We start from the raw sequence: 13,897 nt of genomic DNA, 5'->3' as shown, positions 1-13,897 counted from the left end.
CTTATGAAAAAGTTTGTATGTTTAAATGTTTGTGAGAAGTAAATTTAGAAATAGCTGAACGGATTTGGATGAAATTTGGCATACGGGTAGACCATGTCCTATATTAACACACAGGCCTACAGTAGTAAGCGTAAAGTGCCAGTAATTTACTTTCATAGGAAATCATTATTTTAAAATAGATGCAGCTATTGTCGTAAATCTGGCGCTGTGACCAGTGTTTTAGCGACTTTTGTAGAGGGAAAGGCATCTCACGCGCGAAACCGCGAACACCACTTAGCAGAGCATAAATAGGTGGTTTTTAAAATTATGAAAAATGATTTATTTTATGGAAAGTACTAAAATTATTTATTTTTCATTGTCATAGTTAATATATTATTATTACTATAAAAATTTATAATTTTGGGTGAAATGATCATGGTTTTAGGGTTAGTGGTGCTGCTCACCGGGAGAACAAAAATGCAAATTTTAACCCAAATAAATTGGCACTAAAGGCAGCATAATATTAGCAATAAACGTGCTGGCACAATATATCTGCACCTCAAGCTTAATATCAAGAGTAATATAACATATTATGCAAATTACTCGTAAGAAAGGTGCCTACATTAATTATAGCAAAGACATGAAATAGTACAGTTAGTTATAGACTGGACGTCATAAATCAATTTTTGTTCCAAAAGTTATTACCAGTTGGTAAGAAGTCGCTGTCGTATTTCAAGTGTCCATATCACATGATGTCACAGCGTCCTTAGATATTAATACAAAAATAACATATTTTCAGTAAATATGCTGATATGCGGATTGGAAACGTTCAAATCACGATATGGAAATTCTATCAAGTATTTTACATCGGTGTTTTGCTATCTGATGGTAGATTGAGTAACCGTCCCATGAGAGCAACATTTTTGTAAGACAATCTTTTTTTTTGTTATTTTTTATTGCTTTTAATGACGTGACGTGCTTGCCGTTCCCCTGATGGTACACGATACGACCGCCCATAAATAGTAGAAACACCATCCAACACCTTAAAATGTTTAGTATTCCATTGCCCTCGCCATCCTGAGACATGAGATGTTAAGTCTCATTATATCCAGTAGTTACACTGGCTACAATGCCCTTCAAACCGGAATACAACAGTGACTACTGCTTGGCGGCAGAAATAGACAATGCGGTGGTACCTACCCAGGCGGACTCTGACATATGAGAGACCTACCAGTAAATCTAAAGTAATCATCCTAATGTCTACTCTATATAATCTTAGAACTCTTTTCATTATAATCATTTATTAGTAAACGTATGCTGTCAGTGCGCAAAATGCAGTCACGTGTGAAAACATGTTCCATATTACTGCAATTGAGTAATTCAAACTTGATATAACACAATTCAGGAAATATTTGTTGCATTGTGTTCGTAATAATTAACATATAGAACATTATGCGTGGGCTTCAAGATGTATAGGGATTTAGAACATTTTGTTATCATTTATCAACTCCAATTTTGTTTTAGATATACAGAAAACATCTTGAAAGACGTAAGTAAGGAATTAGTTAGGTTTTTTTTTAATTATTATTTCTTTGAATGACGAGACGAGCTTGCCGTTCGCTTGATGGTAAGCGATACTACCGTTCAGAAACACCATCCAACTCCTTGTATTACAAAATATTGTTTGGTATTTATTCCACTGCGCTCGCCATTCTGAGTTAAGTCTCATTATGTCCAGTAGTTACACGGACTACAATGTCTTTCAAAACAGAACACAACAGTAATTACACATTGCTACTTGACTGAAATAGACATTGCGGTGGTACCTACCCAGGCGGACTCTTGCATATGAGAGACTTACTACCAGTAAAAAGGTATCTTCTAGGCAAGCGTGCTCCTCCGTAGACCACATCATCACTTACCATCAGGCGAGATAGTGGTCAAATGCCAGCCTATATGTGATAAAAACAAAAACATAAAAATTATAAAAGTCTTAAGTTCTCTATTATATAGACACTTCATGATATCTCCGACTTTACTGTTCAAATTGTTTTGTTAGACCTGGACAGCTCTGCTTTACTAGAAACGGACTAAAACTCGCATCCATTAATAAGTATTTTGAAATATATCACTCAAGTCCAGTTATATTTTCGTCACTTGAATTTTTTCCTATAATTTTTAACGATTTATAAATTTTAAATCATCCAACCACCTATTTTTCATGCTTATTTCATAATTTTCAATTTCGATAACCTTGTTCCAACTTCGAGTAATGCCTTATGATATTATTCATTTACACCTACATCGAACTGTTATTAACAAATTATCACATACCTATAATCACTTATTAATTCACTTTACTAATGACATACAAGATGATTGCCGCGGTTACGCTCGGGTTACCTTTATCTATAGGTTTAATAATTTCCACTTCTTACTTTTCTTGGATAAAAGCCAACATGTTAGTTCCACACGTTTCATATTTCATCCAAATTCCTATAGCGGTTTCTGACTTTGATAGAAACATCGAAGCATTTTTACCAACTTTCGCATGTGTAATTTTAGTAAGATTTGTTGTTACGCCATCGATAATGTAGACAAGGTCATGATGTATACATATTTCTCTTATCTTTGCCGACGTTTATTACTTTATTACATTAAAGGCTTTTTACGAGACTAATTACTTTAACACGCCCTTATCTGTTGAATAATTATGTGTAGCATTTATAACTAGAAGTAACAAGCGCGTAAAATAGTAAGGATAAGTTAAATATTTCTAAGTCAGTTTAATTTTTTTATTATGTTAACTTAACAATAAGTTATTTCGTTTTCTCGGAATAATGAGTCTATAATATATTTTTTTAAAACCTGAAATTAAACAACGAACCTTACTTGCGTACCAAGGGTATAGGTACAACTATATATATGAACGTTTATACATATTCCGTATTAAATTAAATAAAAAACATTTATTAATCAATCAGTGTAATATATAGCGTTATAAAATATTTACAACAATCCATAAATATGATTTATTTAATGTGGAAAGGTTTTGCGCCTTCGCTTAGTAAAAAAACTTTAGTGGCATAAGAATTCCAATGGGTACTTGTCCCGTATAAAATATGGCCCATATGTTAATCTAGGCTATGGCATTCTCAAGTCCCAAATTTTATCCAAACCCATTCAGCAATCTCTACGTACACCTCTTGCAAACATTGCAAACATCTGCAAAACGTTTTGCATTATAAAATATTAGTAAGATTATGAAAGTAGTAAAGAACGCAATATGCAACTGTACCTAGTAATACGTTGTGTAAGTTAATTAAATTTCACTGTTACATGTAACAAAAGGCGTGGTTGTTACATGTTGTTAGCGTACTGAAAATTTGTTTAAAATAATTCAACCAAAACGTATAAAGCGTATTGAAGAAAACGTTTTAAATCAATCAACTTCTTTGTTTATTACTGATGCCTTTCAGTGATTAATTAAATTTAGTGCTTCATGACTAAAAACCGGTATTATTGTTATTGACCTTTTAATAAATTTATACAAAAATATTTTTACATTGTCAGAAATATTATAGTGATAATACCCCTGCATAAGCGTTTATACCATGAATAATGCCGCAAATATTTAGACGTGCAGTTCACGCGATGCATTAAGGAACTGTGTACATTTACATGCATGTATAATGTAGTATGTATATAATGAGGATATGTAGACAGCGCGCGTATATAGCACGTTTAAAAATGTCTAGACTGAAACCCTAAGAGGAGATAATAATTATCAAGAAACATTACCAATGCCCGGGTAATTTGTATTTTCAAAAATATGCAATTGTGACCGTCGCACGTGCTACGTTTGACGTTCGAAAGTCTGTCATTAGTCTAATGCTGTGAACCACGTAATGTAATGGTAATTGGTATACTTACATAAATTGTACAATTACAACAACACTAAGTGTACATGTGTCTAAACTCAAGATGTTGATTTTAATTGAAATCGGTCGGATGCAATCACAGATGTTGTTTTATGCGGAAACGCTAATTGTGTTCTTCCGAAGTCTATATTTCGGGCTTTATAATTAATATTAAATTTCGAGATCATTACGTAATATAACATTTATATTAAATTAGTTGTTTCGTTCTAAAATCTATATTGGTGTCTACAGCATAAATGAGCATCGAATCTGGTGGGTTGTATTCTAAAAATTAAAAACGACAGTGTCATCTTTGTTATAGTGTTACTTAACAGTATCAATGAGATTCCAGAAATACCGAAACAAAATAAATTAAATTCCAAAAGTAATCTTGGAGTGCTTGGTACGCGTACAAGGACGTTCATGATTATGTTCTTAGTACCAGATAATCCAAATACTCGTTTGCTGACCTTCAGATAACTCTGCACTTAACAGTTCACAGTGACGAATATGTATTTAGTTGAGATGACATTAAGCTATATTTTTATATGAACTGTATAATTTAATATTGCCTTTTTCTATTTTATATTTGCAAACTTGTATTACATTTAATGAATGTTAACCTTCCCAAAGAAACATTTATTAAATCTGGTCATTAAAATGACCATCTGCTTTCTAATGGTGGGATTTCTTGTATGCTTTGTACCTCGCCGATCTGTGATCAAGGATCAGTGCTCCAAAAAACAGCATGAATGGTAATAATCTTCGGACGATTAAAGTAACTTCATTAGGTACTAAGTTAGACGGTAATCCGTTTCTTTTGATGATAATACATTTAATTAAATGATTTGTGTAATTTACATTCACGTCAATGAACATATTACAAATTATCCATCTCTAAAATTATCACGATTGTTTTGAGCAAAAATAAAACGTATCGCACAAGTTAAAAACTTTTGCCCTTAATTTGTAATTATAATATCCTTTGATCTAACGGAGATCAAAGATATCATACGATCGGTATGATACGGCATTGTTATGTTTTGTTATTTTATTATGAATATTTATATTTATACGTAATTAAATATTCTTGGCACCAGCTCTATAGGGATAAGAAACGATGTCATATATTTCTTTAATTTCCTGTAATTATAATAGGATTGATGAAGAGTTTGATAAATTGGTATCAAAATTATTTGTACTTTATTATAAATGTGGTGTTTGGGTATCGTAGGTACAGAACACAAAGTAAGTGTTGAGTGTCTGACTATCATTTTTATTACGTTAGGTTTTTTAAGTATCGGTATAGTGACCTTGCTGCACCTGATGGTAAGGATAGGGTTCAGATAAAGTGTCGACGGACGAGAGATGATTATCTCTTGCCAGAAAACACAATTATGTCCGACTGTTTGAATTCGGATTGACAGACTGATCCCGGAATGCAATCATTTACGTGTCACTATGGCGGGTTTTGCACCTTATGTCTAGTGGTCGTTGTGAAGGCGGTTTCAAATACTCATCAGAAATTTTCGCAAAAGTAAATTTTTTCCAACTACTTCTAGTGAAAAACCACTTAATAAATTATTTCTTATGTTTACGCGAATGTTAGATATCACAAAAAAAAAGAGTATTTTTAATTTTATCGAGGATTTGTAAGATAATTTTCTCTCTACATTTCGAAAACTTTGCAACATTCATTGTCATAGGGTGGACGGCGGTGAAGTTCGTCCGAAAAGTCAACGTTACAATATCTTCATTTTACAATTATAATGTTTTTAAATATAAAAAACTGCGTTAATATCTCAAAACTAATTTTATTTCGACAACGTTTGTTGTTCTTCAAACGTTTACATACATTTTTGGAGTTGAGTCATAAAATTTACTGGGTAATTACTAACAAGAATTTTTGAAACTAGAAATCTTAATTACCTTCGTACAAACTGTGTTAAGTAAAGACATAAAAGATCTAAATGGTAGATAAAACACGACGCAATGTTTTTTGTTTAAATGGACATACTATGATGTCAAATCTTGACGTAAACTTTAAATAGCTCCTTTTAATTTCCTTCTATTAGTAGGAAATCTTTACTAAAATAACATTTAGAATACGAATTAGACAATTCAGTAGACGGAATTTCCAGCCGTGCTAACAGAATCATTCTTAATCCGGTAGGTGGCGTTTAATAACGCAAACCGACAATAAAATCTTCTTATTCATCACTGACTAATTTTCGCAGCATGATTACAGCTGTCGACCAATTACACAGATCCACTTGTATATAAGCGTAAGTTAATTGTATTAATAAAATTAAGATTTATTGGGGCGGTAGGATAGAGTAACTGCGTGATGTGATCATAACAATTGGAGACTCCACCTTTAACTTGTTTTCATAATTGGTTTCTGACAATTACAAATAAATTACAATTATTTCGTTGTTTTACTACCATTGTGCGATCCCGAATGGTTCCAACGAACCGTGTTTCATGCTGTTGCTATTTTTTTTGCGTTGGGGAAGAGATGATAGGGAATTTGTGTAGTTTTTATTTATTATATCATAAAATATAGTTGTGGAAAAGTTTAACTATAATTATTACCTAAAATGTGGTTAGCTGATAACACCTCTGCCTCCCTTGATTAGGAAAAAACGTGGCACTATGTATGTATGTATGTAAAAAAAATATATTCCCGTTATTCTAGAATTGGCGAGCATCAAAGAATTGAATAAAAAACCATTGATATATGTCCAAATACATGTATGGTAGGGACTGATCCAAGCAATGTAACAAATAAATATCCTTTCTTTCAACCTTTTAAATTGCCAACAATGTGCATAAGTTTATAAATCTCTCGAACAAACCAGCTCCGTAGTTTTAAGAATAAGTCGATAAAAGGTAAGACGGTTAAAACTTAATCCAGTGTAACTTAATTCCTTATTTGAAAATGATGGGAAAATGTTTTGGAAAGAAAATTGTCCGATCGATTTTGTTGTTACATAAGTCTTTTTTTTAATACTACGTTCTTCTAATATATGTTTATTTTTTTTTTATTTTTACAGCCTTTTGGTTGACCTATCTTTGAACATATTGGAAACACGAATGCAGATGTGCCATAAATCATTGTAGGGTATATGTATTTCTATAAGTACCTGTTTAGTATCCTTATATATAATAAACAAAGTTCCCCACCGCGTTTGTCTGTCTTAACTCGATAAACTCAAAAATTACCAAACGAATTTTGATGAAATTTCGTACGGATATAGATCTTGGAATGGACATACTTTTATGCCGGGAAAATATACAGTGAGACTTTTATCCCGAAAAACTCTTTCATACAGGTAAAACTGAGAGCAAACGCTAGTTAATTTATAAATATATTTATTCTTATACATTTTTTTAATGCAATAAAGACAATTATTTAAGTTCACCCGCTGAGATGATGCCGTCATTTATCTCTGTTGACATGATGTCTAGAGGATAAGTACAGTTAATCTTCGGACTCAAAGTAAAATGCTAATCTTATGGTATTTTTACGTGAGTGTTTATTTTCAGTTCTCATTGCATTCTGGGTTCGACTCCTATTTAGGAAACCTGTCAATGCGTCGACTCGTCTCGCCCTGCGTGTCGCGTGCCTAGGGGTAGTGTGACCACACTCATATCACTTTAAAGACCATCATTTTATATAATTTGCAATACCAATGCTAAAGATTCTATCAATTAATAAAACATTTATCCGTGGTGTTTTACAATTGGCTTATCTAGTTGTAAACGTCCCTATACTTATGCCTCCTTAGTTAATTATTTTGTGCCCCACTTAGCTATGGAGGGATGTCGGCAATTCATATTTCCAACTCCTCCCTATTTTTCTATTTGGTGGATAAAGACACATTAGTATGCCCTGAAACTCGCCGAGCTTCACCGCTCCGTGTAATAAAATGCGTGCCTCTGCTGATTCTAGCTCACAGGAGTTGTAGTGGTGGGTGTAAAAGCGGGAAAGTCTCTAAAAAAATACGTTTTAAAGTATGATTATGATGACAAAACGAGATGCCCCTATGCGAGTTGCTGTTTGAGAACTATTAGGCGCACAAATACCATTTTATAGTTTATTTTTACTATCCATATGTTTATAGAATATAAGACTTTGCTACTCGGAAAGCGACCCTATATGTCCTATACAGTAAGTACTGTATATCCTAATAGGTATATTAAGTTGGCGTTTTGATTAAAGTGGATATTATGGTTCTAGGTATGAAAAGGTTTGAAATTGCAAACCGTTAAATGCTCCTAGAACTGTGAAGACTTTTGTTAGGCATTTGTTACAACGACCAAGCACAAAGAATAACAGTACCTAGAAAAGTTTAAATTTGATTTATAACATTATTTGTTTTTTTGAAATAAAGAGGTTAAAAAACGTGCCGTGATTTATTAATTAACAAGGAAATCTTTTAACTATATTTCCAGTACTTTGTACCAATCAGAAGTATGTGGTTTCGGTTTTGATTACCTACGTGTGTTGAATACTATTTTTCCCTTCTGGAAAATACGAAGTTTATTTCTAGAGAATAACTACATATCACTAATGACTCAAATAAGGAAGGATATCCGATTAACTATATCCATTTTCTCCGTTGATACAAAATTAATACTTCTAAACTATTACCCGATTTTCCTACTCGATTTACATTATGGAAAAACTGCATTGTTAAATTTTAAAATTTATGTAGCACGATGTTTGTTGTACATGTATGATCTATTTGACGGTAGCCATTTTTATATATTAAACACAAAACATCGTAAAACGAATAATCATTTTTTTTTTGTAAATTACATTCTATGTTTTTTATTCGCTCAGTATTTTTGCTCTGTTGTTGTGTGTAACGTCATGGTCACACTACACGATTGCCCATTTAATAGATATCTAAAAATAGTAAGGCATTGTGATCCCCATCACACACATTAAAAGTTTGCTAGTCGATTTTTAATGCCTAAACACAGGTGCGAATACCTATTACGTACGTGAACGCACTTGGCAATTATAATTACGCTATTGAAAAGTATAATATATATATATATATATATATATATATATTACAAGCCGCTGTTCTCGCCAAATAAATAGGTTTGTAACAATTTGTATTTGGAACAAATGTATGTGGTCTATGCTTTATATTATTATAAATGATATTATGGTGTTATAGGAGTTGTAGAAGCAATCAACAGTCATGTAATTTTGCTAAACTCTTTGCGTCAGGCACTTATAATATTCAAGTATCCCATAATGTATTTGTCTGTTTGTAAATAAATCATTGTAATTTATATCATTTTATTTGTATTTATTGCTGCATTATAAGCGTAAAATGTAAAATATAGAAATATCTAATCGAATTTGTAATCAAAATTTATTAGCTACTAGCGACCCCAAGACGGTTTTTTTCTAATGAGTACAATTCAAATATTCCGCTCATTCACACTTATAATTATGTATACATTCATAATCTCATAAAAAATAATAAGAAAATATTTCCGTGAAAGGCCAATGTGTTTTATGATTATTTTGTATGCTGATTTTATTAATTTATACATACCGACGTCAAATAAGAAACCTTTATGACGTTAAATTTCGTAGTTAGTTTTTACAATATTTACTGCAGCATAAATAAAAATCTAACTACAACATGTCAAAATAAACAATCAGTGCTTGAAGCTAGTTTGTCATGACGCGTTCCACTGTTTATTGAGACAGGCCCATTTTGTTTCGTTAGTACAGTTTAATTTATTTTTTATTGCCAATAAATCACATGAATTTTTCATACGCAATCCATTTTCGAAGAGTCTTGTTTATGTTTTGCAATGTAACATGCATTTAAATTGGATTTTAAGCGGCGATAACCATTTTATAATAGAGAGTTATCATTACCATTTCTGTGTGGATTTTTTTCATGTATAATACAATAAAGTGGATGTTAGCCTGAACATGCTATCTTAGTGCATATAAATTGCCAATAAACCAGAGATAAGGGATTATATATGGGATGCTTAATATTTGTAGGCTTATGGTAAACGGTTTGTAATTAAAATGGTCATTTTATCCTAGTTTTCATCAACCTCCCATAATTTAAGACTGCAAGCGACTATCAGACGTCTCATTTAAAAATACTATTAATACTTATGTATGGCGTAAGATCGCTCTAGCTATGCTTTAATCGCAAGAGTTTCCTTTAAATCAAGGAAGTATGATTGAAATGGATATCGATTTATTTTTACATTCAAAACAATACTTTTTAATATATTATTATTTTTTTTTAAGTTTCATTTTACCTTTGTTCTGTGCCCAATATTTTTATTTAGACGCCTAAGTATTTTCATGAAGTAATAGATATCCTAGTAAAAAAGAAGCATAATTTAGACATTTAAAAAAAAAAATGGAAGTCCAAATACAAGATCATAGATATAAAGTCTAGCTCCCATGTTTAAAGATTACAGCTACTGCAAAAATAAAACAGAATTAAATTCATCACCAATCTTGATACTTGCGTTATTTCTCAATGTGCCTCAAATGCTAGTGAACGTAACGCAGTTAGAGCAGGTTTTTTTGAGTAAAACATATCAAGACAGCCTGTCACCGAGTCGCAGATAACAAGGTGGTTGCTTCATAGATGCGGTTGGTACTACTGTCCACGCTGGTTGAGCGCATTGCTTTTGTGTAGCCAGTAGCCGTTACTATGTCTCCAATGCACACGTGCTTAAAAAGTTAATGGAGCAGACCTGTCCGAATGGCATCTGATAAGGGAAAATCGTTTGATATATAAATTAATAAAGACATGTATTCATGTTGTCGTTAATGGTACTTATGTAATTATGTCATATACAGGTAGGATTAGGAGTGACATTGCTTTTTATTACAATTGAATAACAAGATGACCTGAAGGCGGAGAGGGTGCCAAGATTGTACTAACAATAGTGATACTACCCACAAATTTGGATTACAAAAAACATTTTCGTGCGATATCACGATTCAAAAAGGACTGCGAAGACTCATTAATTGCATGTAGTACATTAAATTTCTATAGCTTTTCTATGAGAAATATGCACCACCTCGGCTGAGCTGGTTCAACCATGATTGACATACATAATTCTGTCTACATCGTGAAACAAATCAACAAGTAGTATTAGTTGCCACTGGAATCCATGAGTTGTGTGAAGCAAGTTCTATTTTAGCATAATTGCATACAATTAAAATAAATCTAATCTAATAAATAGAAAATAGTTTACAGAATAACATCGAAAATATGTAAACCTTATCTGCACAGTTAAAAATAATGATAGAAGTTGGCATAATATTATTTCAAGTCGATAAAATCTAATATCTGCTTCGAAGACAAGCTCTCGCCGTTCGTATACAAAATGCAAGATCAAGTTACAATATAGCGCTGTAATTTTAATGATATCGCATTTATATGGGATGCTGCTTCAGAGATTAGTAAGATGTATTGTAGCCCCACATGGTGATTATAATTAAGCTAAACAGGGATTGAGACAAGAAAGACTGAATTTTTACTTGCAATTTTTTAGGAAGAAAATATGAAAACCTAGAATTTAGGTAAAATACAGATTGAGAAAATTATGTTATGAAAGAAATTAATAGATTTGTGGATTTTTTGATACTATAATTAACCGGAGCCATCGATTGTGAAAAATATTAATAGCATAAATTATGCCCAATTTCATAGCAAACCTATAAATTGTAAGGGCGTGGCTATCGAAAGACGATTTTTTTAGAATGAGCAGTGTATCTACAGCAATTACTATAATCGCATACATGCATTGCTTAATTTACACACACACACACACACATACACATACACACACATATACGTCTTTTATCGCCAAACGAGTAGGCAGAGGCAAAACAAGTGCACCAGTTTTTGGTTGTATTCCGTCCCATGACGTGATAGCGGGTGGGTTTTATGCCATATGGGGCATAGATTCCTAGATCCCGAGCTTATACTGAGTAGAAAACCCTAAACAACTATTTTGCTTAATTGGCCAAAAAATAATTACAACTGCGTAATTTGTTATATAATTATTTATTTAAATGTTAAAACAATTATAAAGTGGTTTATATAGAACATACTACTATGATAAAACTTTTATAGTACAAAGGATTGTTGTATTCGTCAGTGGAACTCAAATACTTAAAGCAACCTAGAAACGATTAGAAACATAAATTTTAAAACACCAAAGTCGTTTTACATTCAAAAGAGTTCAACGCACGTACATTTTGAAATAGTTTACTTTTTTACTATCTTCATTGTTTGCAATTGGCATCTAATATATTTTTGTCAAGATTTTTCAATAAGATAAATTCGTCCATCAGAATTAATAAAAAATAGGAAGGAAGTAGGCGTTTGATGGTTTATATCTATAGTAAGCTGCAGAAAAGTACATTGAGAAATATTAGTCAGCTCTACCTACTAATAAATATTTATGTAAATATTTATTGCAAGACAAGATGCTAGTAACGTTTGATGTATTTACCAATAAATGTATGCATTTACAGTTTCCGGTCGTTTCATATTGCCTTTTAATTTATTATTTTTATTGCTTTCTGGTATTGCATTAAGACATTAAAGTTTAAGTAAAACCGCATATGCAATAAAAATAAAAATTAAATTAAATGTCAATAATTCCAATATGATAAGCAAAGCTTAATATTACGAAAGTTTTGAATGTGACCGGTAAAATTTGTTTTATTTTTGTAATTATTTTTTTCTTTCAAATATTCTTATTCAAAATTGTTTTAAAAAAATTGTCAATTCTTCGCAAAAACGATTATCGCTGAAGTGAAAATTATAAACATGTAAGATAACTCCATTGTTTCCACCACAGTGGCAATAAGGAAAAACCTCAACGAATTTATTAAATTAACTCATAAGAAACCTTCGAATTAATTATTAGAGGCTCGCTGAGGGATTTCTTGACTTTTTCCTATAGTAGAGGTCGGTTTATAGGGCTGTGCCACGTGCCCGTCAGTGGGCCAGCAGATGTCCCGTGACACCTGCCTTGCCACTTCACCTATCACTGTCTGCCACACAGAAATCATAATCTATCTATCCTTGTCTATATGTGCTTATTTTTATATAATTTATACAAAGTGACGGTAACTAGAATGGACCTCGAGGCAGTTATAATGACCAGTACTTTCAGCTGTGTTATTAATTGCAAGTATACAAGTTAAATACATAATTTTTACCCCTATAGCTTCAACTTTATTACTAGTACTAGTAATTATGTTTACAAGCATTGACCTCGGCTACATGAAAACGAAACAAATATCAAACGAAACCTATGGTGGAAGGATGTATTTATATCCGCTATATAAGATGTTAAAATATATATAAGATGTTAAAACCTGCAATAGTGGTGCCATGTAAGTATATTGCATTCCGGGATCAGCCTGTGTATATCCGGTGCACAGGCTGGCATAATTCCGTCGACTGCCGAGGAGTATTCATCTCTCTTCAGGCGACATTCTATTGGACCTTATTTCACTTACCATCAGGAGCGTTGTGCAGTGGGATCACTATGTCGTGCCCGTATTAATAAAAAAAAAAACAAAATTAGAAATACGTATTATTTTTCTTTACAAATCTTTTCGTGAAAGAACTATAAATAAGAATTTAGTGAACATGAATCTAATACCACCATTAGTATAAGTCTCTACAATATCAATATTTATTAATTTCTAGTAGATGTGTTTTTGTTTAAATCGATTTATTTGGAAAGATTTATAGCCTATAATACACAAAGCGAAATAATAGCTCCAAAGAAAAGTTCAAAAGGATAATGTATACAAATAGTATACTATTAATCTTTCATATATATTTAAGACAATTATTTTAATACATGGTTATCCTAATCTGTGTATTATATACTGCTCTAATACATAGTGGTGAAAATTATAAGCGAATCATTAGTTAAAATATTTATTTTTTTTTTTA

This window comes from Manduca sexta, chromosome 22 (genome assembly GCF_014839805.1).
Source record: "Manduca sexta isolate Smith_Timp_Sample1 chromosome 22, JHU_Msex_v1.0, whole genome shotgun sequence".
Classification (NCBI taxonomy): Eukaryota; Metazoa; Arthropoda; class Insecta; order Lepidoptera; family Sphingidae; genus Manduca; species Manduca sexta.
The sequence above is the reverse complement of the archived record's forward strand: the minus strand, read 5'-3'. Positions refer to the sequence as shown.